The sequence below is a fragment of the Asterias amurensis genome, chromosome 4 (assembly GCF_032118995.1).
Source record: "Asterias amurensis chromosome 4, ASM3211899v1".
NCBI lineage: Eukaryota > Metazoa > Echinodermata > Asteroidea > Forcipulatida > Asteriidae > Asterias > Asterias amurensis.
Window position 1 is genome coordinate 27,318,773 of NC_092651.1, and position 25,879 is coordinate 27,344,651.

The window sequence follows — 25,879 nt, forward strand, 5'->3', positions numbered from 1 at the left end:
CATTAATCTTGTCTGGCATTTAGACAGGTGTCCACTTAATGGGAGTAGGTACTTAAAGTTCTCATTCAGCTGAAAAGAACTTTAATCCATACATTGTTGTTTGCCTTTGGCGATGCTAAATTCCTGGGGTGTAAAAGAACACCTGTAAATTCTTTTGTATTGTATTTGAGACATTTTGATTGTCCAGCTGTGTGAAAGTTTCTCTTTATTACCTCAATTGGGTAGAGATAATTGAAGTCATTTCCTTCAGAATTGTCGCACGAAAATTCCATTGTTTCTGGTACTTCAATTGCGTACAGAATTTTTTCTTCTTCTGAATATTGATGTGTTCCAATTTGCATTCAAAGATTATATTTTGCTATTGCTGATTTGTTTTTGCATTGGTTACATTGATTGCATTTCATGATTGCTTCAGTTGGATTGATATTATCATTTTTTCTGACAGCCATTTTACATTTTGTGAAGGTATTGCATTGATGACCATTTTTGATACTTTTGAATTGTGTTCTTTTGCATACTTTGTCACTCTGTATTTTATCTTTGGACTGTGTTCTTGGAAGCATGTCTGACGAGGAAGAATTCCCATCGTCCACAGCAGCATTTGGTCACAGATCATCTCGTCGAACTCTTCCGAACAGACCTCAACATACCTCTCCCTTCCAAGAAGAACTAGGCGACATCCAGCAAACAACCGATCGCATGCTTTCGCAACTGGGAAACATCGAGCGAAGACTATCCCGAGGCTCACTGCATCAATCAGTTCCAGGTACTCATGCACAACGGTCAACTCCAATGATGTCTACCACATTGCCAAGGCAAGGGTCTTCTTCAAATGACTATCCTTTGAGGTCTAGCCAAGTGCCGAGACAAGGTTCTTCTTCAACCGACTATCCAGTTCTCACACCTCAGAATCACCACCTACCTGACCGCAACTCCACTACGCTTTCATCTCATCACCGTTTACTTCCATCACATCAAGTGAAAAGTGTACCTATGTTTACAGGGCGTGACCAAGGTGCAACAATCGCCATTGAAGATTGGGTCCGAGACGTGAATTATCTCATCGAAACTACTTCGATGCCTGAAGAAATCCAGTTTTCTACCATCGTGAGATATCTTGGTGGCGCTGCAAGAAAACTTGTACTCAATCTCCATCCAACACATCAGACCCCAAGCCACGCCTTTGCAGAACTCAAAGCACAGTTCGGAGATGTATTCCTGACTGGTGATCCATTAGCCAGCTTCTATGAGCGTGTGAAACATCCCACCGAACTACCGAGCATCTACGCCGTCGAACTAGAGGCAACGCTGAGAACCATAGAGGAAAAGTCAACCCTAAGTCGCCCTTTTCCTAATAGAAACAGTATGCTGACGCAACAATTTATGAGAGGCGTCAAAGACGAGAAAGTTACACAGAGACTCGCACCGATGAAGCCCAGAGATATGACGTTTCGGGAACTTCAAATTGAACTTCGTCAACTGGAACGAGAGTCTAGGATTGCAGAAGCTGCAAAGACAGGAACCAAGCTTCAAGCTCAACAATTGCAGCAGATTCGTCCTCCATATCAGCAATCCTCACCGAAAGTGCCAGATGTCAAGAGCCCCAAACCAACTACCGATCATGATGTGTTACAAGAACTTCTCGCCACTGTCCATCAACTAGCTCTGAGGGTAGATCATATCTCTCATCAAACTCCACGTGGACCTCAGCAACCAAGAACAGACCAACATGCCTCTGGTCAACGAGTGTTCTACTGCCACAGATGCGGCAATGAAGGTCATATTGCCAAAGGATGCAGAAGTGCCCCTTTAAACTCCAACGGCCCACGGCCAATGGGCAAGCCGTCAGAGGCCGGGAATCAGCGAGCCCAGTAGTAAGTTCTCCTTCAAACACTGCACCACGTCTGTCTTCAATATGCCACGGTGGTAACATACCTCTCCATCACCAGCAATTGATTGGTCCAACAAACGAAGACGTCGTCAACGTTAATGGTGTGAACTACACTGCCCTAATAGACTCTGGCTCCCAGATCACGTCGATAACGGAAGACATCTTGAGGCAAAACCCTGAGCTCCAGAACATGGAAATTTCTCCTTCAGAAGTCTCCATCGAAAGTGCTAGTGGGCACAGCGTTCCTCACCGAGGTGTCATCCCTTTAACCATCACTATAATGGACGTCGTCTACAAGGATGTTCCTACATTTGTTGTACAAGCAGACAGTTACCGTAGAAACGTTCCAGTCCTCATTGGTACTAATGTCATCAGAGCAGTGAAGAGAGACCATCAAGTGACAAAGAGTAATAAGTTCCTGCCTCCGAAGAGCTCTGCATGGTATGCAGCCTTCAACAGTATTTCTGCTTCAGAACCTGGTAGCCACAGCGACGGTACCATCGGCTACGCTAGGTACATCGGCCGATACCCCCGAGTGATACCAGCAGGCCAAGAAGTAGACATCATTTGTCAGGCACCCCCTGGCAAAGGTCCGTACACTGCAGTAGTTGAAAACTTTCCTCGAAGCTCTTCATCTTTAAAAGTTAGCAACCTGGTCACAGATGTTGAATCTAACTGCCAAGTACCCGTGAGACTTTGCAACATCTCCGCCAAGCCCATAACCATCAAACGCAACTGCAAACTCGCACAGCTAGCATACATCCAGCGCATTGATGATCTACCACTCAATGAAGACTACGAAACGTTACAAGCTAGACAGGAAGACGAAGATGTTTCTCCTTCTTATCAGCTGAGCCAAGTCCATGAAAGTCCAGGAGATGTTAAACATACACCACTTGTTGACCTATCCAAAGCGAAGTTAGACAGCGAGTCACAAAAGCAGCAGCTAGAGAGTCTCCTTCAGAATTACTCTGACGTATTCTCATCCAGTCCCCTGGATTTTGGATGTACGTCGACGATGAAGCACTCCATCCCACTCATAGACAATCAACCCTTTCGACTTCCTCACCGCCGAATTCCTCCTTCACAATACCAAGCTGTCAAAGATCATCTCAAAGCCATGGAAGAAGCAGGTGTCATCCGCAGAAGTAACAGTCCATTCGCCTCACCGATAGTGATAGCCCATAAGAAGGATGGTTCACTGCGGATATGTATTGACTATCGTCGCCTGAACAGCCAAACTGTACGTGATGCATATCCTCTCCCTCGCATCGATGAAGCACTGGACGCTCTTGGAAATGCTCAACTCTTCACCACTCTAGATCTCACATCAGGCTACTGGCAGGTTCAAATGGAAGACGAAGACATACCTAAGACAGCGTTCACTACCCCCATGGGACTATTTGAATGTAATCGGATGCCCTTCGGCTTAGCAAATGCCCCAGCTACATTCCAACGTCTGATGATGACTTGTCTCGGAGAGCAAAACTACGTCACGTGTCTTCTCTACCTCGATGACATCATCATATTCTCTGCCAACTTCGAAGACCATCTCGACCGCCTCTCTAAAGTGTTCTCCTGTTTGAGGCAACACGGTCTGAAACTGAAGCCGTCCAAGTGTAACCTCCTCCAAGAAGAAGTTAGATACCTCGGACACATCGTTTCGAACAAAGGCATTAGTACTGATCCAGAGAAGACGCAACAAGTAGAGCACTGGCCAACCCCCACTAATCGCAAGGAACTACAACGCTTCCTCGGCTTCACTGGCTACTATAGAAGATTTATTAAAGGATACTCACACGTTGTCTCACCTCTCTACAAGCTCACTGCTGGTGACCCAAGACGAAAGAAGAAGAATACCAAAAACACCTCTCCATCTGTAACCCCACCTTTCATCTGGACAGAAGAGTGTCAGAACGCGATGGACATGTTAAAGCAGTACTTGACATCTCCACCGATCCTCGCCTACGCCGACTATTCACTCCCGTTTATACTCCAGACCGATGCATCAGGAGTAGGGCTCGGAGCTGTCCTCAGCCAAGTCCAAAATGGAACAGAGAGAGTCATCGCTTACGCAAGCAGAGGACTCAACCCCGCCGAATCTCGCTACGCAGCACATAAGTTAGAATTCCTAGCCATGAAGTGGGCGATTACTGACAAGCTACGAGACTATCTTCTGGGCAACCAATGTACCGTGCTGACAGACAACAATCCTCTCCTTTATGTCACTACATCTGCCAAACTAGATGCGACAGGCCAAAGATGGATTGCGGCACTATCTCAGTTCAATTTCACTGTTAAATACAAGCCCGGAAAGAACAACGGAGCGGCTGATGCACTCTCTCGCAAATCGCAAGCTGATACTTCAAGAAGTCTCTTGTCATTCCAAAAGGATGCAATCACAATTCCTCCCCACATCGTGCAAGCTATCTGCAACAGTCACCCACCCGAAACAACTCCCTTCATCGAACCTCCAATTGCAAGATGCGATGTCATGACACAGAGTCACACGTCACTCCCATCAAATGAGTTGCCGAGACTACAAGAGAAAGACATCATATCCGCTCAGAGAAGTGACACGGACATATCCAGAGTCATACACTATCTAGAGAAAGGAAGAAAACCAACCAGAGCAGAGAGGAGTTGTGAAAAGCTCGGATGCCTCATGTACCTAAGACAATGGGAAAAGCTTCACATGAAAAACGGCGTACTCTATCGTCTCAGAAAGACCCATGACGGATCAACAGCCGAACAGCTTGTTCTCCCTGAACAATTTCGACACACAGTAATGACATCACTCCACAATGATTTCGGTCACTTGGGCTACGAAAGAACGCTCGACATCGCAAGAACCCGCTTCTTTTGGTCCAAGATGGCAAGTGACATCAAAACTTGGTGTGAACAATGCAAGCGATGCTGCCTAAGAAAAACTCCGTCTACAAAAACGCGTGTACCTTTGGTCAGCATCACCACAACTGAGCCTATGGAATTACTCTGCATCGATTACCTCAAGCTGGAAAGAAGCAAAGGTGGCTATGAAAACATTTTGGTAATCACAGATCATTTCACCAAGTATGCCCAGGCGTTTCCATCTCGCGATCAGAAGGCAGGCACAGTTGCTAAGATACTCTGGGAAAAGATAATACAGCACTACGGATTTCCTGTACGACTACACGCTGATCAGGGTCGCAACTTTGAAAGCCAACTCATCCGAGAATTATGCAAGATCTGTGGCATCAAAAAGAGCCGAACTACCCCGTATCACCCTCAAGGAAATGGCGTCACAGAGCGTTTTAACCATACGCTCCTTAACATGCTTGGGACATTAGAAGAAAATCAGAAGAAAGACTGGAAGCAATACGTCGAAATAATGACACACGCATACAACTCCACACGTCACGACTCCACCGGTTATGCTCCGTTCTACCTGATGTTTGGTAGACACCCAAATCTACCAGTCGACTTGATGTTTGGACTCAATTCCACTCAGAGAGAGTCTACTTCAAACTATGCGGACTATGTAGAGCAGCTGAGAGAAAGACTACAGAAATCATACACAAGGGCCAGCGACTACGTCAAACAAGCGCAGTCGAAGCAGAAACGCCTGTATGACAGAGGTTCCTCCATCGCTCCTCTACGTCTAGGTGACAGAGTCCTCATCCAAAACAAGAACCTCATTGGCACATGCAAATTAGCCGATAGATGGGAATCACAGCCCTATATTGTGATTTCAAAGCACAAAGATCTACCTGTGTACAGCCTCCGCTCCCTCGGTGACGGTAGAGAAAGAACTGTGCACAGAAACATGCTGACTCCATGCATGTTTCTCCCACTAGAAGAGAACAACACAACAGCCGATGAACCACATCAGGAAACCCAGTTAGAGTCAGACGAACATCAGGAGAGTGAGAAAGTTCCAACTATCATGGATCATAGTGAAACTAGCGACGAAGAGATAGACATAGACTTCATCCCAGTAGAAACTGAATCTTCGTCAATGTCTCCTTCACTATCTCCGTCACTATCACCTCCTGTCCTCACACCAATCATAGATCTTGAGCCAAGCAATGTCGTTGAAGTTTCCCCTCCTGTCGCACCACCGCAACTTACCCCTGAGTTACTGGAAACCCAAACTATTGATGTTACAGATGAGTCGAACGACACTGAAAGTACGGTATATCTTTCGCCACCGAGCCCTAGACCTATCAGAAACAGACAGCCGCCCACAAGGTTTACCTATGACTTCATAGGTCAAACCAAACAACTGCAAGCACGAGATACATCACGCCAAGAAAAGATATGCAATGGACGACGACTGTTCGACAAGTGGAAAGAGCCTACTATGGCTAAGACAAGAAGAAAAGCTTGTCTGCGTCTCCTTCTGCAAGAACACAGTTCCATCTAATAACCCCCCCCCCAATTGTATATACACTGTATTATTATTGATTGTAACTCAATGAAGATAACGAAGTATTATTTAAATAATACTGTTATAGAGAGAAAGAAACAAAAAATCTCTCTGAGTTATGTTCATGTCGTTATAATTGTTACTTTCAATGTGTCAAGATATTGAAGTTGTAATGTAATTAACTTCTGCATTAAGTTTTGTCTACCAAAATGACAGAGTCTTTTTTGAAGGAACCATTTAGAGATGTATTTAAATTACTGGTGTTCTGCTCCTTAGTTATAGAATACTTACCTTTTTGTTGTTCTAACTAAATGCTTGGAACACCAGAGTTTTGTTTAAAGGTTGGATGGTATGGAAGACATTTGCCACCATTTTGTTTTCATAAGTTGTAAAATTTCCATTGTGTAAATATGTAACATAGGTTATGTTAGTTGCATGCCGAGGACGACATTTTTCTCCAGGGGGAATAATGTCACGGGTGCGATGCAACCCCCCCCCCCCCCCACGTTTATTTTTATGTTACGTAATCATTTGCTTTACTTGCATGGCTAGCGCCCTCTGCGGGCTGCTTTCCGGTTCAAGAGCATTCTGTTTTGGGCCGAAGACCTTAACTGACGTCTTTGCGTGTCTTCACCCAACAGATTCACCGTTTACAGATCTCAATAAAACTAAAGAGCTACTATATGATCAGACTTGCCGTTTCATGCCCGTACTTATTCCAAGGGTCACATACGTTTGACACACGTACAGTGTATTTTACGAAAATGACACGTCTGAAAGAAGAAAAGCAATGTTTTCCATTTACACGGCGTGGAAGCAGGAATGAACGTACGTGAAGTGCTAGTTTATGACTTCATAATGAGTTTGGTGGCAAGATATCGTCATCTCCATCCTCAGTAACACGCTCGTATCATAAAACTTAAAAATCATTTCAAGTTGACCTCTCCTATTACATTCATGGAAACCAAATACACGTGTTAGGTTTGGCTATAGTATCCGGAGCCTGACTTTGTTCAGAGGTTTTGTTTTAATGAAACATCAAACAATAAACCAAGCAATGTGATCAACGAATACTTAGACCCGAAACTGAAAGGACATTATATCGTAGATTGAGAGACTATTATACGATGGACTGGGGTTTGAGCGTAGATTTCCCCCTATGAACGGACCGGTGTCTTTCAGGAAATCGAGGCATCCGTTTGCGCTCTGTTACCGGACGCATAACCATGGTAAGCGCTTCCGTCTAGTGATCTACCCAACAGTTGCCCTATAACTGCTAGAGGCATTGTTATTAATATTAGATAGAGGATGACAAGGGGAGGCGTACGGCCTTCATCTACCAATTCCAAATAGTATCAATATTATTATGGGATTGGCTTCACGTGTCATCTTTGATTTGCCATGTATGCTACCGTGAGGCTCCTCAATTAAATGTTTGAGTCCGAAAGGAGAATTATAGGACGCCTCGCTTTATCGTTCAGAAGATTGTACCCCCCCCCCCCACCCACACAAACTATCTGTTCATATGCCAAGCGTTTGCCCCGACGTTTCTGATTGGCTGCTGAGTGCGCCTAGCATCTTATAAACCATTATCAGCTAAACACTGTTCCGATTGTAGTTAAAGGAAAGTTTACTATAGTCAAATTGAAAAAAATGCTTGTCTAAATTGTGTTTTTAATAAAGTCACCTGGAAATGTATTTGTTTTCTTCAAACATTAGAGTATATGTTCCTTCGATCCTGAGCAATATAAAAATGTTTTGAGTAATTTTTTTAACGGTTTATATGTTCAAAAATAAAGTTGTGTGGGGGTGACTCCGCGTACCCCTTTTGTGACGTCAATCGAGGAAGACTTTGCCTCGATCGAACATCGAACACACGTACGTGCAAGTACATTCAAGTCCTAGTCGTGAGTTTGTACGTTTCGATAAGGTTTTTTCCTTGCATTTTTCCGGCAATGTCGACCAGGTGCATTGCAGCACGATGCAGCAAAACAACTAAAGATGGTTTCAGTTTGCACAGTGGTCCGGTCCGACGTCTTTTCCAGCGCTGAGCAGCAACCAATTCGAGCCGTCGTGCTTCGAGAATCGGGAATACACTACACATTTTGACATGAAGAGAAAAGTTCTTTTCTAAAACATGACGCCATCCCAATAATTTTTCCAGCTATATGGGGAAGTCGAGGAAGGTACCTGGAAAGACTTAACGAAGCTATAAAGGAGCATTTGCCTAACGTGAAAAAAATCAGGTTTTGTTTCAACTTTGAGGGCATGTTTTTAGCTTGCGCCAAGCGTCACTATGTTGTGTTGGCACTGCATGCGATTCATCGCGCCTCAAATGACGTCACGAACAGCGCCCTCTCGGTCGAGCTTTTGTTTTCTTCAAATTTGTAAATAACATGGAAACTAGTTTTTTGAAACCTTAGGTAATTGTTTATTTATATTCCACTCATCAAAACACATATTTCTTTTAGTGACAAAAGCATTATTTTCACAAAATACCACTTCCAGGTGATTTTAAAATCAAGACACAAACCTCGTCATTATGTAACTTCGTGCGTGCGTATCTAGTTGTATTGTTTAATGTTTCATAATTAACATAAAAACGTCATAGATTCCAAAGGGCCAAATAGTCGTTAAAACATAACGTGTTCACAAAACAGTTAACTTTGTGTTCATTTGCAGCTCTTTGGTGATATTGTAATGTTTAAACATAGTATTTCAAATAATTCAATAATTCACCGTTACTAAAAATTGTATTAAATTTCAATATCTAACATCACACAATGCAAAATAGTCAACTTCCTTTAATTCATCACCTCGCTAGTGAGATTCGAGACGTAGACATAATCAATTTGTAAGTTGTAAATCATAAACTCTCGATTTACCAGTCAATATATTGTGTAGTTTCTTCATAAATATTAATGACTGCATCATTCAGTCCGTGCCGCAATAAAAATGGCCAAGTCCCGACCGAAGTCCAGTTTGAAGAGACCTTTAATGATGTCGAGATTTATTGTCCATCATTACAACGCTCTGTTCTTCACCCATTTCCGATTGCTCTGTCACCGAGTGTTCTTGTTCTCAAGCTGTAGTACTTATATCCAAGTCCTTTTCAGCTCGGGCCTCGATAATTGTTTGTAAGAGCGTTGGTGAGGCCGGTCGGTAGTCTGTCGCTCAAAGGTCTGGCGACTGTACTTGGACACAGTTTATCGTTGAGAGCGCGATAGTTTGTGTTTTTAGAGTATACAGTACAAGTTGATGTCCACAATCGGTTAAAACTCGACGTTTCGATCAGTATGCTCTGATCGTATTCGAAGACCTACGATTATTTTCAGAAACTACCCAACTCAATTAAAGATTACAATTTCATGGTTTAACCGCGATCTTATTCATACCATGTATGATGTTTATTTGCACGAAAGTCAATAACTTATTTCTAAAGTGTTTTGACAACTTTTACGTGCATCCAATCATTGAGTTTACCAATATACACTTACCATGCACTTACTAACACCGGAAGAAGTCGTCACTATTTCAAACAATATAAGATTGATGCATCAGTGGGGGACTCGAATCGGTAAGCTATTATTGGACTTGAAGGTGATTAGTCTAACAAGCCCACGTGAGAATACAAACGATTGAGTTGAGCTTATCAACAACCGATACATTACAGTATCATAACATCCCATGGGTTAACAGCCTCAGCATGAGAGTACAACAATTATCCATACATACTTGTCACGCTGATGAGCTGTCGTGTACAATCACAAGGATTATATCAACAGTTAACACAATTTGGGCAAATTGTCTTCATGAATTTACTTTATTAATCGGATCAGATGTCATTACAACTTTCGTGCAAAGCTTTTACCAAATACTTTTAATGTAATGATAAAACATCGTTGTCATTATCGGATTTCACCACTCTACCAATCAACAAATTTCCAATAAACACATAATCCAATCACAATTATCAAGAAGCAGTAATCCAACCATTGCGGTAGGTCTTCATTGTGTCATTGTATTCAAGTTCGTTTGGGGCTCATTGCAGCAATCGGAATAAGCAAGGACGACTTTGATTTAATTGTTTGTGTGGTGTGTGTGAAACAAAAAGTTTGCATCAAAATGGTTTTATAAGAGGATTCAATTTATTGTATTACTTTTAAAGTTTTAGTAAGTTGTGCAAACTGTTCAACAAACGCACGCACGAACAATCCGATATAATACAACTCCGAATGTTAATCTCACCTACCAGATTGTATGAAACATGCTTTTGAAAATATTCGCGTTAACTAGAATAAATAATTATAACAGTGAACATCCATCTCATAAATTAAAAATTCCTGAAGCTGAGATGTCAAACCAGCTGAAGAATGTTCAGAATAATTGAATGGAATGAAGCAATAATTAATGTCTGGAGATGAGTTGTGGTGTATGCTGCCAGCCAATGTCAGGATAGTATTTTTCAGAACCTTGACGTAGTGTCACAACATATAGCCGCATGCCGTAGCGCAATGTTGATTCAAAACCAAAATTTTCTTAAAGGAGTTGAAGCTCCACCACATGTAAAGCTTCGTGTGGAGAAAACATTGAGCTAAATCAATAAAGAGGACGTCCTTCCTTGAACCAGAGATGGCACGCGGTTTAAAGACTTGTCATATTGGTTACACGTGTTATTTTATGGAGTTTGTACGACGCCATTTTGTTTGCTAATGTGACGTATTGTGACATATCATGGACGCTTGAAATTATTAATATTATGCAAATTTCAGCATGTATTTGAGCGGGTACCAGTACATACCACGTACCGCAGTATTCAACTACAATAATTACACAACTAGAATGCGTGTATATTCAAACTATCTAATGTTTGGAATGATTCTGTGATGTACAATTTTAAAAAGTAAGTTTACGCAAATAATTTAAACGATTGAGATTATACAGTTTATTTTCACAGATAATGTTTTTAGACATTCTTTAAACTTTTCATCATAATTTAATCTACTTTTTGACAGTTTTTTCAAACAGAGTTTTCTGAAGATACTTTTTTTTTCTTCAAGTGAGCATTCAGATAATACTGAACCATATTGTTCGAATTAGTCTTTTCACAAGTCGTCTAAAATGTGATACATATACACAACCAATCTGGAAAATAAAACCTTAAAATGGTTGGCCATTACCAACCGCCATGCAGTCGCACTAGAAACCCGAGACAGTTATTTCCAATTCATGGGACGAGGTTTATTTTTAAATTAAACACCCTTCACTTTGGCCAAGCTGATCAAATTACCAGGTTGTGCTAAATATGTTGCCAGGTTGTGTGTTTTGAAAAAAAATACATATGATTAGTAGGTTAAGAAGACAATGGAGCGTACATCAAGATGAAACAAAATAACTGCTTGATCAATGCGTGTTAAACTATCCCTATACTTCGTGTCAAGTGTATTAGCGTTCCAGCAACGTACATTTAAGTCATATTCCGTGAGGTTCACTCGCTGCGCGTAAACAGCTTCATTATAGAAGGACGTTGTTATGTACCGATGGCCTGAAGTGACAGCGTATAAACTACTTTACCCCTCTATAGGCACGTTTTGGGTATTTTGAAATTATAACAATAACATAATTTTAAAAAGTTGTTTCCCCCTTGATCCTAAATATCATTGGTGGACGAAACGTAACTGAAAACGTGAATGAAAACAAAGTGTTACCAGGTCAAATAACTACTAACTAACTACATTTAGACGGTTTTGCTTGTTCGATGTTGCTCAACACTTGTTGAAGTTGTTGTTTGTTCAAGATTAGTTTTCATTGGTTTGTCTCTGGTACATTCTTCATGTAATGCATTTTAGGAACAATACTGTGCCCATTTTCAGCAACTTGAGTGGTGTAGTAATGCCGTTTTTTCCGCCAGGACTATACTTATTAACCTCGTATAATTATGGTTGTGACGTCATTGGCCGTAACAAGCACAGCATGAGTGACGTTTATTCGCAGGACTGATTTGTTGCGACGTGTGACGTCAAGGTTGCCTCATTCGCGCCATGCACAGTAAAGTGTCAACTTTTCAGTAATAGACCCACACAACGCGGGAAACTGCCAAACAAGCACTTACATATAACCCAATAATGTAAGGCCACGTAAAAACATGTGTGCTTGTGGTGTGGTTACAAAATATTTAATAAGAAAGAGGAACAAATATGGAGATAAACGAGTAATTTGATAATGCCTATGTTTTTGGGCCAGTTTATCGTGTCCTAAAGTGTCCTGCGCTGGAGTGTTTAGCATCCATTTATTTATGTAAATCCAAAGTGACAATTATCCAATCCATGTCACTAAACGTCCTCTGCTTGTTGATCCAGTTTGGCTGAAGCAACAAGAAGAAACTGTAACCAAGTTCAACATCAAATGCTATGACATGAATTGCCCCTATAGTGTGTGATAGTTCCACTGGCTTCGTCTTTGAGATGCAAGAAACTGCACTACCCCAAACACATTAGCTGTGTTTTTTTTGTAACACTTAAAGCGTTCCCAAAGAAAAGCATTGAAACATGGCTTAACATCTTGATGAAACGCTTTCTATAAAAAGGAAAACTCAATCTGAACGTCTAAAAACCATTTTTATCCACTAACTGCCGTATAGTAAACCTCTGTCTTCTATAAGGTTTGTATGTTTGTTCAGAGGGATGACCTCATCTGTGGAGGTGTTATACGATACACGATACTTCATCAGTACCCTCACACATCTCAAGTGCCAACGTGCGCCTTGTTTAACCTTCAAACTTCGAGTATAATATGTAAAGTGTTTCGTGTATGTCAGAAATACACTGTACATACAGATACAAATACGGACCTTGTTTTTGTATGCTATGGTTCAGATTCGTCTTGGCCAGGTTGATTTGCTTTGCACTCTCGTGTAGCCATTTTAAATCATCAATGACACATGAGGACACGGCTGCTTCGATCACTATATATATAATAACCTGCCCACAGGAAAGGATTTCGTGAGACGTCATGCGTGGTATCATAGTCACCAATTTTATAATGGATTATTGATTATTGAAATGATATCATTTACAAGTAATATTTTTTTTTTTTACTCTAACGTTGCGTGATCGTCTGCCAGAAGGAATTCCCAATCTTCCATGCTATGATGCTTTGTTACCAAACTCCAAAGAAAGAGAACAACATACTCAAATTCAAGGTTGTGTCATGCCAGTATTTTGTTGGGCGAGGCTAGGTTATTAAACCTGATTAAACTGTTGTGTGTATTCAGGTTTTTTTTTAATTGTTGTGGCTCTATGTATTTAAATTCTTCAGTTTTGTTTATTAAAACAGATCAAACAACAATCATTGTAAACAATGTTTTTAAGTCTAAAACGATACCAAATAAAAAAAGGCAGTAATACGAAAAGAAGAAGTGTTTTATTAAAAAAACATAGTTTGTGATAAAAAGTTCCATCATGCATGCTGGCCAGACTCATAACTACTCTGGTGTCAGTCTTATATCATCTATCATGTATGTGAATAGCAAGTAAATTATTAAAAATGCTCGCAGAGTAAGTGATTTGTTGCTTCCCTTCAAACGTACCGGATATATTGATCATCCCCTGCGTGTACTTATTTCTAGATCTGTGGTAATCATAGCAGCCGCTAAAGCAGGTGATCCTCTAAAGCAGTTGCGGCTTGTTTGTCCGCGGCTACAGTTTCGAGTTAGTCGAAATCACGGGGCTCAAGCAAATAAAATGTAGATTGCGAGCAGACACCTGCACGCCTGCAGAGCTACAACCATTTAATAGACACTGGCACACACTGGTATTCTGTGGTTGTTTGTTGTTAAAAAATACGATGCAAGAAGAAGAATGTGACTTTTACATGCAGTGATCTGGAAAATGTATACCTGCTACTTTGGCAGCAAAACACGTCTGACGTTTTCCAGAAACTTATTTCAATATTTGGCCCTAACAAGTGCAGAAATGTGTTAACAACAACAACAAATAATATATTTTTAGACCGTGGGATGATCATCAAAAAGGGCTCTAGTTTTCGAGTTTTGTGGTCTACCCTCTGCAACTACCTGAATTTTTCCCCAGATGTTCTTATGGTAGTCCTGAATAACATGTGAAAGTCGTCAAGGGCAAAACTTGCACAGTAACGAGTTATTTTAATTAGAAAATAATTATAGAAAAATAGCGCCCTCTATTGGTCAAAACTGGAGAACTATGCACAAACTCTATGGGCAAATCACCAAGTGCACAAACGAATGGGGAAAATATACTGGCTTATTTATTTTGCTTTCATTTACAGGTTTTCAGCTCTTTTCTCCCAGATTAATTAATTATTTAACATCCCTGGACATCAATCATTTCCCCAATTGAGTTATTTCAATTGTTTCAAATTAATGTCACTAACAAACTTTCTGGGCCTCATTTTGGTCATTTACTAAGTTTTCAGAGCTTAGACAGGCCTTAATTAAATTGTAATCGATTGAATGAATGAACTTGACAAAAAAAGGATATTGTTGACATTAAGATTTTTTTAATTTCTTCTCTTCATATCATAATGACACATTTCTAGTACAATACTCATTGTTATCATGATGAATTATGTTACTTTCTTGAAAAGGCCCTTTTAAATTCCCCCACACAATTCAATTTAAAACAATAATAAATCCGTTTATGTGCCGTATAACCTATGCCTGGCGTATCCCCAAAAAGTCTTGACGTATTCTCACGTATCCACATGTAACATACATAACTTCATTTTAAGTTAGTGATACGCTATCAATTCATTAGTCATACGCTTTGTATACGTTCAGTACGCTATGGATGCGATTCTGGGAAGTTGGGCACTCTTGAACTTTAAAATGCTCGAACTAGTTTCTGTAGGCCTATACGCCGGCTTACGTTAAGGCGATACACCATGGTGTGACAGGGCCGTTAACAATTTCAAAGATATAAAGATTTTACAAAATTGAATGAAAATAATATAAATCTAGTTCCCAAACTGTCTTTCTGGTACCACAGTAACTGATGGGTTAATTCAATTCTCAAATAAATTGTTCCACATTTATTTTAAGGCTTATATTTTGGTAAGCCAAAAGCTTACTTTTTACACATTGTACTTGTGCAGAATTCTCTTCTTGTTTTTTCTACTTTTCTATTGAAAATGATGATTCAGACAACATTTTGTTTAAATTAGTTATCATCAGAATAAACATCCCCGTCCGAGTCCTTTGTAGCCACTCCGCAACTGGCACAAAAGCATAAGTCTGTGCAGGGGAAATTGATTTGTTGACAGGAACATCTGCTGTGTGATATTTTCCTTTACATACTTTCTTCTTCAATCTGCATGATACACTGTTCGGGGAGCACGTTCAGCTGAGGCGTTTCAGAATCACCAGTGTCAGAGCGTAGCAACCTTTTGATCGTGGTTCACCTTCAGTTGTCTCGTTGCTAATGGCATCACTATTCTCGCGTTCTGCAAGCGAATTATAAAAGCATACTCGATGACTGAACAGACAGTACACAAAATAAAAACAATTTGTAGGAAAAGCAAACATGTACAGTTTTGGTGAAGGTAGATCAACTCATTGTTCCTTAATTGTAGTACACATCCAATCCAAAGTTTATTTAGGCAGTATGAATTTCTCAGATCCAAGTGGCATGCCCTCATACCCTAGTCAACTTGTGCCCAACTACTAAAGGTCAATCCATACAAAACGTATGATAAAGAGCACTGGAAAGCTTTTGATATAAAGAGGACATTTTTACCCAATACTTTGAACTTTTCATTATCTTGTAGCAAATTCTTGCAAAAATTTACACAGATTTTATACATAGATTTTTTTATTTAATAGTAGGGATACTGGTCCTGTTCACAAATACCAACAGTTAACCATATATTCATTTGAGTTTTTTCTCTCGTTTTCCTGAAAACAAAAGAAAAAAAGGTTAGAAGGTTACGCACAGTATTTCTTCTGGTGGACGAGAGTAATGAACAAGTTATTTTTTTTTACCTTCAATTTTTGTTCTTCTTTAGCTTTCTCAGATTAGTTTCTGCCTTTCTTTGTTTCTCCTACTACCTGCACGCTTCATTGTCAGCGAAAAGTGTTGATATACCACTAACCCAGAGCGGACATGTCATACTGAAAAGAAAAGAAATACAAATAAATGAGGCCCTAGTTTACTCATCTTATTTGAAAACAAAATTAGGCTTGTTCCCCTTAGTTTAAATACAAAATTTTAATTTTAATACCACATCTCAAAGAAATCTGGTTGTTTGCCTCTAGAATTTTAAGAATAAAGATGGGGATGTTATTTATTATTATTCAAGCATACTTCATCACGTGATTAGTATGGGGGTCTTGGGGTACGTGTATGAACCCTTGCCCTTCCTCCACTTCAGTGTTTTAGTTTAGTAAGTAAGGGCCAATTTAATTTTTCCTGAATCGTGTACATTTTTAATCGGCCTAGTGCATTGAATATTTAATGTTTTTTTATTTTTCATACTGTAGTCTGTACATGTAATTGTAATTACTAATTGTAACAGTGCATGTATGAATATGATGTATGTTTTTTGTTATTAATTCAAGTATTAAGTAAATAACTAAAACCGATGTGTGTCATCATCATGGTTCATCACCAAAATGTGTATCCTCATCATGTGATCGTGACTCTGATTTCGTTTCATATATTTGAGAGATCGGAGCATTTCATTTTGTTTAACTTCATGACTTGAATTAAAAAAAAAATAAAAAAAAAAATGTTTAACTGCTTTGCTTCGAATTGAAGCACAACTTATTCTGGAAAGAAATGTTGCCTAAATACCTTCAACTTCCACTAGTACATCCACGGTACTCCAACCAGCAGCTGCCGTTGTGCTTTCTGGTGAAATTGGATCGGAAGGTCTTGTCTTTTGTAGGTCGCTGTCATGTCATCCATCCATGGCGTCCAAACTCCAAGCATACACATTTTCACATGTCATGATGATCATGATGTTTTTCCTAACCACTGCTGGGCCAACGAACTCCTGCCAGCGATAACTATTTTCCCGAACTAGCTCGGATTAAATTTATGTTGTTTTCATGTAACATAAAACGAGCCGATCTTCGCAACTTTCTTCCCTTCACACAGGACGAAGTTTCCTGAGAAGCGTAGACGACATCTTTCTGAAATCCTTCTCGAAACCACGGCTTCGGCTCCGAATGCTAGCTTGGCCCCGCGGTTGTTTTGGCAATTGTGCGTACTTTGCGTACGCGCTCAGTCAGGGCTTCAGACGGGATAAGGGAACCTGAAGCTGAATCCAACGCAGGCGCCGTCGTTTCGAAAAGGGCCACAAAACCACAGGACTTCGAAACAAGCTCTTTCATTGGTCCACACATCCGCATGCATGTCATATGCGCTATGATTGGCCGAGCTTATAAGTCATCTATTTTTTTGTTGCACGTTCAGCCATTTATTCTCGCTGTATTATTGTGCTTCATTTCGCGAATAAATCCATACTGTGCAAGTTTTGTGCTTGACGACTTTTTTTGGGTGGTAAGTTGAATTTTCTTCAAATTTTGAGACCAAATGTAAGTAGTTGTGTAGGGTAGAGCACTGAAAAGCAGAATTTGGAGCATCATCCCACGGTCTATTTGTTGTATTACGCTTAAAGATATCTTGCGGAATGCGGGCAAGAGGGTTTGAAAAGGCATTGGCCACTATTGGTAATACTCAAAATAATTGTTAGCATAATAACTTACTTAGTAATGGAGAGCTATTGATAGTATAAAACATTGTGAGAAACGGCTTCCTCTTAAGTAACGCCGTTTTCGAGGAAGAAGTAATTTCCCACTAAATGTTTGAGTTTGATTTCGATACCTCATAATTAGATTTTGAGGTCCCGAAATCAAGCATATGAAAGCACACCACTTTGTGTGACAATGGTGTTTTCCTTCCGTTATTATCAGTGGCGTAACCAGGGGGGGGGGGGGGGGGCAGGGGGGCCGGTGCCCCCCCCCCCCCGCTCAGAACCCTTGCCCCCCCCCCCTCTTGCCCCCCATATGAAATCAGAGATAAGTATATTCTTATACATAGGGCTTATATATAAATCGTTTAAGGCTGCATAAAATGCTGTCGTAAAAAGGAAAACTTTTATTCATATCAGTAGGCCCTATGTGGACTATAACATGAAAAATGCGTGGAAACGCGCGCGCGATCGTAAATGTTTGTTGTGGTTTTGCGGTTACAGAGAGTGCAGGATGTGACAAAGTTCTGTTAAATACGTGGTGGTCTGAATGCAGACCAATACTAACAGCTCCGTAAACACAAAGTCAGATCATGGAGGAAGAAATTTCTACCTCCATGGTCAGATGCACTACAGAGAAATTTACAACAGCAAACAATGGCCAGCGAAAAAGGTTGCTTAGACCATTTCTTCTCCTTTGAAGCAAGCGGTGCAATTGAGAGGTAGGCCTATTTTAAATATCCGTTTCATAACTAAAATGTGATTATTAAACACCCACAATTTCGATCCTGTATTTTTTTTTTGATGGCTTACACTTGTTACAATAAGGCCGAGTAAAAAAAAGAAACATGTTTAGTGTCTGGGTTTCTCAAAAAAAAGGAAGGAGGAGGGGCTTTTTATTTTTTATTTCAAGATGGCCGCCATGAATGTCAAATATCAACTGTTTTTTCTGCTGCTGAAATACACAAAACATTAATGAAACAGTTTGGTCAAGGCATTCAGACAAGACATTCAGATTTTTTTTTTGCTGAGATCATTTAAAATAACCCTTTTTCAAAACAAAAACAAAAAAAATTTGCATAAAAAAAAATTAAGAAAAAAAAGAGGTGTCCTGTAAAAAGGAAGCGGGCGGGGACGCTAAACATTTCTATTTTTCTATTTTTACTTGGCCTAATATTATTATGTTTTGGGTATTTACACACCCACAAAGCCTATTTGAGAATGCCGTGTACAACTCTAAGTTGGTACTTGGTGACCACAGTTGGTAATTTAATCCTTTTATACAGTCAAAAAGTTTTATCTTATACAAAATGACAAGTTCTCTAAGATGTTGTTGTTTTCGCAATCTTTTGTTACCTGCTGACTATGTAGACTGTTTTAGAACTGCATTGGTGTGTATCAACTATATATCAGTTAACACATTTAATAATAATCTTGCACTTCTTTGGCCCCCCCCCCCCCCCAAATTTAATCTTTGCCCCCACTTGCCCCACCAAATGAAAATGTCTAGTTACGCCACTGGTTATTATCTAGTAACTTCGACGACCAATTGAGCTCAGGTGTGTTGTTTTGTGCATATGTTGAGATACACCAAGAGAGAAGACTGTTCTTTGACAATTACCAAAGGTGTCCAGCCGTCGATTTCACAAAACCTTTCCTAACTTAAGATTATTCTTAGGATTTAGGACGAGTCCCAACCCTGCACTGTAGCATGCGGACCTTAAGATTAATCCTAAGTTAAGACGAGTTACTCGTCCTACCTCGAGATAAGACGAGTCCTAACTCTTTGTGAAATCGACCCCAGTGTCGTATAAAAATAGAAAACGTAGAACTTGAGACGCTAAATTATAAATGCAGTGAACACATTTTTTTTAAAGCTTGGATACACAATGTGTACCACAGGAAAAGGTTGTTTGTTTTGTTTTGTTCAACATGAGGTAGAACATAATCATGAAAATTGTAAAATGATGACAACAGCGAAAACGACGACGAAATTACCTTCAATACAATACCTCAATATGGGAAGATGAGGCTCAGTTGCCAAGCATTATTCTGAATAAAAAGAAAGAGGCTTTTTCTCCCCAGTTATGTTCTATCCATCCAGTGTTTACATTCTTCCTTTTTTACATTTTAGAATTTTGTAGACGATCACAATCTTGATGAAGATTGCCACCGTGACGTGGAGCACGTAAAGCAGCATTGTCAGTCTCGCATTGTAGCGGACGAAACTATCGCTAAAATAAACAACCTACATGCTTTAAATAAATATTCCAAACATGTGTTAGGGTACTGGATCGTCTCTCATTATTTTGCTCCGTGCCGATGTCAAACGAGAAAATACTTTGTTTTGTATAGCAGCATTCCTTTGCATTGCACCCATCAGTAGTCGATATTTTCCACGGTGTATCTCTTTGGAACCTCCTCCCACTTAATCTCGAACCTCAACTTTGTACCTAAATGTAGTCCTGACTCGAATCAAACCTCAACATTGTACCTAAATGTAGCCCTGACTCAAATCAAACCTCAACATTGTACCTAAATGTAACCCTGACTCAAATCAAACCTCAACATTGTACCTAAATGTAGCCCAGGCTCGAATCAAACCTCAACGTTGTACCTAAATGTAGCCCTGACTCGAATCAAACCTCAACATTGTACCTAAATGTAGCCCTGACTCGAATCAAACCTCAACATTGCACATAAAAGAAGTCCGGAACTAAATTCGGCTACAGTGTTGCGATTCATTTGGTGGGTTGGTATTACAATTAGGTATGGGGTTACATATGATATGAGCCGTACCGGTATTGAATGCTGCATAGCCCCACCCATCGACTTAGTCTTGACCTATACACTCAGGTGAAACCTCAGTCATTTACGGCAAAGCGTTAAATACTTGTAGACTATTTGCGTTAAGGTTTAACCAATCGTCATTAAACCATGACGCAATGGAAGGTAATCACTCATGTCACTGCACAATAATTGCCTATTGGTTAAGAATCAAACGCCTATCCATCAAGCATAGACTCTCCTATAATAAGTCACACACGTTGTGTCTTCTCGCATTTGGGTGATAACCCCGTACATGTATTAATTTGCTGCCATCGTCAATTGTTTTATGCTGGCTGTTTTCATACGATATGTTTCTGTGTGGACGTTATTGCCTGTCCAAGTTCTCCGTGGATAATAAATTGCGTTGGAAACACACTCATGCTTGAGAGAAGATTCCGAGAACGATGTTTAATTGTGAACCGGGTGGTTAGCCTCAGGCAAATACAAGATTATCGCTGAAGCAGAACGCCTCTACACGTCCGGAAATCACTGCATGTTGACTGTAAACACGCTGCATTCTGCTCATGGATTCCCCTCGCCTCGTGGAACGTAGAGAGGATTTCCTTAACTTCCAGTTGTGCTTCAAGACCTTGAAGGAATAACCACATGTTAAAGAGTTACTGGATATGTCAATTAGTAAGATATGTTCACGACACACAAATGATTTGTTTCATAACGAATGATTAAACCACATGTTAGAATTACTGGAGATGTCAATTAGTAAGATATCGACGTTTACACGATTTGTTTCATAACGAGTGTATGTACAACAAGACCAACGCTAATGGCTTTGTTATGTGTAAGGAACATTCAATTTCTGCTCAGTTAGGTGATAATCTGAAATATTGATTGCAGAAGTCATTTAGTATATTACAGTATATTGTATTATGAATATCCTATACTGGTTCTTTGAATCTGCATTGCTTGTTGCCGGTGTGCACAGTCTACGTTGTTGCAGATGGTTGTTGATTCCAAAGAGGTGTTGTTGATGTTGTGCTGTGATCGTTGACTGTGGAGTGAATATGTAATAAACCCTATTTACACGAAAGCAACTTCGCAAGGGTCTCTTGCTAAATTGTAGCACTGTTGTGAAGTTTTACAAACAATGTACTGTAGTGAGAAAGGATGTCAATGTTCGTAAAATCTTGAGGCAAACTCTCAAATGCGTTTTATAAACAACTTGTTGAAAAGTGTCCTTTCACATGAGGTCCTTTTTGTTAACATTTAACAACCATGCTAAAATTTAGCGAGGGATCCTTGCTAAGTTGCTCTTGTGTAAAATTGACAGTATTCGGTTTCGTTGCTATAGTTTTGCTATCGTTGTTAGATATGTTGCCGATGATGTTTCTGCTAAATTGGTGCCGTTCTGTATATTGTCTAGCCTATAAAGTGTTGTCATCGTTGCTGCTGCTATTGTTGCAGTTGCATCTCCTGCAGTGGTTTTTGTTAAAGTCGTTGTTGCATCCGCTATTCTGTCTAGCTAAATACGATCTAAATGTGACATATGTATCAAAGTACAAATCAAATCGTAATGTGCAACAGAATGTGTACAGTGTAACGTCGGTGAGTGTCTATTAAGTTATAGACGTGTCTGCTTGATTCAGAAAGTTAAGAAACAAAATTGATCCGCTTCATGGAAGTGATAAAGAGAAGCTTGCAATTATTTGGTAGCTAAACCTGAGTCGCTGTGAAGAGCAATCATCGACCATTTGTACTCCACTCACTCCACTCCCACTAAATTGACTCTAAAAGCCAGAGTCTCGAAGGTCTCAACTCAGTAATGTTGAGCCTCTGATTAGAGTATGCTTATATATCAAATTGTAATCACTTGTGTTTTGCTTTAGAGTTTACTGACTGCTTACTTTTCCGTTTGTTCCAGATAAGCTTTTGTGATTTCATTGTTTTCTACATACCAGCCACGAAGTACCACCGTTCTACTAGTATGCACACATCAACGTTCTGTCCCACCGTATGGAGTTTATCAATAACTAATGGTAAGTGCTTGTCACTCACTTTTAAAAGCAGTGGACACTACTGGTAATTACTCAAAATAATTATCATCATAAAACCTTTCTTGATTACGAGTAATGGGGAGAGGTTGATGGTACAAAACATTGTGAGAAGCAGCTCCCTCTGAAGTGACGTAGTTTTCGAGAAAGAAGTAGTTTTCCACGAATTTGATTTCGTGACCTCAAGTTTAGAGTTTGAGGTCTCGAAATAAATCATCAGAAAGCACACAACTTCGTGTGACAAGGGTGTTTTTTCTTTCATTATTATCTCGCAACTTCGACGACCGATTGAGCTAAAATTTTCACAGGTTTGTTATTTTATGCATATGTTGAGATACACCAACTGTGAAGACTAGTCTTTGACAATTACCAATAGTGTCCACTGTCTTTAATAATTTAAAAACTTTCACTGTGGCTCTTAATGGTACACATCCGTCGTGATTGGGGCTCAATACAAAGGGACATTAAGGTGCACAGGACGGACTCTTTACCTCGTTTATTGTTTATTCGATTTTGAGGATATTTTTGAAATAAACAACTTTTTTAAAACTCTGTCTAGGTCAGCGAAAAGGCCGTGATAATTAAGAAACACATATCCAATTATGCCGTAAAGAAACTTCATTGACGATACGAAGCGAACTTACACCCTTTGATACAACATAACCCATTTACAAATATCGAAGCACACAACGTCTTTGTATGTGGTTCATATAATAGGCTAGAAAGGAGATGTTTTTATTATGCGGTTTTTATCAAGCTGAAATTTCTCTGAAAGCGCCTTACATTATTATTATTATTATTACCCTTGTTAATCCATATTGTTAGGGAGCAGACAGCTGCCCTACTAATAGAGCCATTATGACGTCAGACCCCTGGGTATGTCAACCAGGAGCCTCATTACATGTCCAACAAACATAATTTAACACATATATTGCTTGACATGTGAACCGAGAATATTACAATAAATAACAGCTATGCACAGAGGAGATACCAATTTTAAAACGAATAGCATATTTTTTTTTTTTTGCAAATTTATACAACGGCGATTTATTAGACTTTCAATAAACACTACATTATAAAGACAACTTGTGACAACAAATAATGAATTCGGCGGCCACATTAAAAATAAAAGAGCACTACACTCTAAAAACTAAATAGTTGAATCCAACACTTGCATAAATTCGGTGAGTGACTACACTTTGAAAGTGTTGGATCCAGCGTTTTGTTTGTTAAATCTAGCATTTTGAGTTTTTGATCCAACGTAATTGGGTTTATTCAACAATTTAAGTGTTATTTCAGCATTTCCCAAAAATATTCCTTGGTATTGTAGGATCAGCTTTTTAAACGTTAAACTGGCACTTAAATTGGTGACAGAATACTTTAAAAATGCTGGATTTAACACTTCGAAAGTGTAGTCACTTACAGAACTCATGGAAGTGTTGGATTCAACTCTTTAGTTTTTAGAGTGTACAATGTCTGTGTTGTGGGCATGGACATTGTAAATCTTCGACGTGGACTGGGTTTTCAGATGGAAACCTCAAAATCATTGAAATAATAAATGACCATACGAATCCTAAACTCAGCAGAAAGCAAATCTGTAAATTATTCTGTCAATCAATGCAATGGCCGATAATGTCAGCTAAAAGGTGGCAACCTTTTTGTCAGTGCCTTTTTCTTGGATATCAATTTGGCGAAGAACGGAGAGCGACAACAAACCCTGATGGGTCCGGATATAAGGTAGTTCATGATTTAAGAGTCAGTTCAGGTAAATAATTGACATAGTTGCTCACGGTCAAAAAATGAATTTTTTTTATACTTTTTTGGTGGAAGGGCCTTGGGGTGCAAGTAAACAAAATTGCATTTTCAATTCTATATATAGCCCGTTGCCATGGTTACGGCTCATTTTGTTTTTTGGCCATTTTAGGCCGATTTTGGGGTCTGAAAAACTGGTTTTTAGCTCATATTTACAACTCCACCCCACCAAAATGCAAAATTATTTCAAAAAACCTTTTATATCACTACAAAGTATCATCCTTGGCCTTCCTTGAGAAAAAAAATTATTGCTTTAAATATCACCCTTGTGCTATTTTTGCATCATGCATTACAGTATGTTTTTAGAACTTGCAAAATCGACATTTTTACCCTATTTTTGGACCCCAAAATGTCAACTTGCCAGGGGTCTCAGAAAATTTTCCTTTCGGCTGTGATTAGGGCCAACATGGGTCTTTCCATATCTGGTGTCAAAAACTTGGGCAATTGTATCCTGTTGTGACAGTACTGCCTCAAAACTTGACTTTTTTTCCCAAAAACGTGAAAAAAGGGTCTTTTCACATAATATCGAAATACGTGTCCATGGTAAAAAAAAGGGAATATTTTTCTTATACTTTGTGGATGGTAGGGACTTGGGGTCCAAATAAACAACATTTACATTTCAAATCATAATATAACACGTTGCCATGGTAACAGTTCATTTGTGTTTAGGCCACTTTAGGCCGATCTTGGGGTATGACAAACTGTTTTTTTAGTTAATATTTACAACTCCACCCCACCAAAAACAAAAATATTTCATAAAACCTTTTACATCACTACAAAGTATCATCCTTGGCTTTACTTGAGACAAAAAAATACTGCTATAAATTCACCCTTGTGCTATTTTTAGAACGTGCATTAGAGTATGTTTTTAGAACTTGCAAAATCAACATTTTTACCATATTTTTTTGCCCTCAAAATTTCATTTTTTTCAGAGGTCTCAGAATATTTTTCTTTCGGTTTTGATCAGGGCCAAAATTTGTCTTTTTTATTTCTGGTAAGAAAAACTTGGGCAAGTGTATCCTGATGTTAACAGTACTGTCTCAAAAATAGACTTTTTTCCCCAAACAGAAAAATGCATTTTGAATTGTTTTTTCTTCATATTGAATTTCTAACATTAAAAAGTAATAATTCTATCAATCTCGCAGCTTTTCCTAAGCACTAGTGGATTACCCAACATTGATCAGGAACTGTTGATGACCTTAA

General features: G+C 39.4%; 1 protein-coding gene and 1 long non-coding RNA gene across 3 annotated transcripts in view; one reads left to right on the forward strand and one right to left on the reverse strand.

Annotated features, from left to right (window-relative positions):
- Positions 1 to 25,879, forward strand: part of LOC139936126 (short transient receptor potential channel 4-like) — a 72,958-nt gene that overhangs the window by 18,713 nt on the left and 28,366 nt on the right. Inside the window, exons 1-2 of one of the 2 annotated variants that reach the window (XM_071930860.1) lie at positions 18,558 to 18,748; positions 22,735 to 22,849. The gene's annotated coding sequence lies outside the window, so the exon portion shown is untranslated. Of the gene's footprint in view, positions 1 to 18,557; positions 18,749 to 22,734; positions 22,850 to 25,879 lie in introns of those variants that run through there. The other variant, XM_071930859.1, reaches the window with a different exon arrangement.
- Positions 14,813 to 17,485, reverse strand: LOC139936115 (uncharacterized). The gene is made up of 3 exons (XR_011785902.1): positions 17,126 to 17,485; positions 16,315 to 16,443; positions 14,813 to 15,776 (listed from the first exon to the last, which is right to left on the reverse strand). It is a non-coding gene; the product is annotated as an uncharacterized lncRNA (long non-coding RNA).